This window comes from Austrofundulus limnaeus, unplaced genomic scaffold (genome assembly GCF_001266775.1).
Source record: "Austrofundulus limnaeus strain Quisiro unplaced genomic scaffold, Austrofundulus_limnaeus-1.0 Scaffold23, whole genome shotgun sequence".
In the NCBI taxonomy this organism is placed as follows: Eukaryota; Metazoa; Chordata; class Actinopteri; order Cyprinodontiformes; family Rivulidae; genus Austrofundulus; species Austrofundulus limnaeus.
This window is the reverse complement of record NW_013952425.1, coordinates 789407-791468: the sequence shown is the minus strand read 5'-3', so window position 1 is coordinate 791468 and position 2062 is coordinate 789407.

Sequence of the window (2062 nt, the reverse complement as noted above, 5' to 3'; positions counted from 1 at the left end):
GCCATATGCTAAACTAACTAGCAGACACTGCGCAGAACATCAGTGTCATTCAAAACTCCGCCTTCTGTTCTCTGATTGGCCCAGGTAAAAATCTGCCAGTGAAATCCTTGTCAATGGGAGAAGACCCAGACGGAGCAGAGAAGCGAAACTAGAATTGAGCGGAGCTGCGTAGGAAGGCAAGGGCCAGGCAAGTCTTGATCCAACATTAGTCAGTCTGGTAAACTTTTTTCCAAACTAAACTTGTTCAAAGCAGTATCTACAACAAATAAAATAATAACTTTTCATAATTTTCCCACATAAACCTAGCTTTTAAATGAGTTACACCGAGTATAAAAGATTACATTATAAGAGATTGTTACTATTTACAACCTAAMGTTTACGTAAGCTTCACAGACTTAGATTTTTGTCTCATTAGAATAACATGCTCGACTCATTTACACCCCCTTTGTGCTGTTGCGCTGAAATTTAACAAGAGTTGCTTTCGCAGAACAGAAACACGACACAGCTTCATATTMTTCCTGAGCAGCTTTGCATTTCGTCGGCGTTGGGATTTCTATGAGAGTTTTCGTCGAACCACAGACACGCCGCAGGAGCAGATCAATGCCCTTCTATATTGAGAAGTTCTGCTGATTTAATTTCCTTTAGGGGGAGGGAAAGTCTTGCACACACTGATGAGAGAAAGTTTATTCACTGTGAGCTCACAGACTAACTCGTCACTTCGTACCCAATGACTTTGTGAAAAGTTGGTGTCAGTCATGAAACTTTCAGAGCTCCACATGTGACACGGCACAAAGGGAATGTGACATTTCTCTTACAGATGCACAGACCTCAGCTGTAATGAGAAGAAAGTGACTCAGGAACTCATTTCATATTTATTTTATTGTTCACGAATGCCTCGCGCTGACAGGCAATATGCCACCATCTCCCTTTAAGTCTTGCCACAGCAGCGCCTAACTCCCATCTGCCCACAGCCTGAAGTGAATCACTCCAAATAGCTCCACATATATGCAACACCTACCATACGTTACAACATTTAGCAGGAAAGTCTGAAGTTTTTGTTGTAAAGAACAGCTTCCGTCAAATCTGCACATGGTGACTGATACCTGTCGTGCTCCAAATGAGTCACGTTATAATCCAGACATGGGACTTTTTTTTTTAAATCTCTGTCCAAAGCCTAGATTTTCCATCCCAGTCTTCCAATCCCTCCTTTGATAGTGACTGTGAGCTTTAGCTGGCAGCTTTGGGAACCAGTATGTGAGAGGATACTCTAGGAAGGCTTTAAAGAGCTTTAATACAGGGGGTGAAAAAAATCAACACGATGGTGACAGTGAGCCTTAAAACTTCGAGCAAAAGCCGAGAAGAAATTTCATTCTATGATAGAAAAAAAGGGGGGAATACGTAGGAACGTTAAGAAGATGTTTGGTAACAAATGGTGCATTTTAAAGCATTGCTATCAGGATTTATTAGATGTTTTCATTTTGCAAAYATGTATTACTGTTTTGAAATGCACAACTTGTAAGATAACTCTAACTACTATAGGTAGCTTACATGTCAACCCCTTTGTACGTTTACCTGTATAATGATCCTCAAAAATTCGTAATTTTCGCCAAAAATCTGTATTAATCACATGCAGGGGGGTAAAGGCGGACCGTCAGCTGCAGCATTATCAGAAACAAATGGCAGCAGAGTGGGTTGGAAGTGGATATTTAATGTTATTAATCGTTTTTTTATTATTACTGTCCTACAGGCTCTGACATTTTAAACAAATTTGAAATTGAGTTTTAGAAAAAAAAACGTAAAACATGAAAAAATCCATGAGATGTGATTGTATGTCCATATACCTGCAAAATGACTGAAATTCTGTGTAAATTATGGACAATCCATATGGCATGTATGAGACAGTCACCAGAGGTGTATAAAGAACTTTTAAAAATAAAGTAAAAAGAAAAATACTTGAAAAAAAATTACTTTGGTAAAAATGAATTTCCCAGATAAAAAAAGTAATTAAGTAAAAGTCATAAAACAGTGCACAATAGTCGGAAAAGTACAGCTACTTTTACAC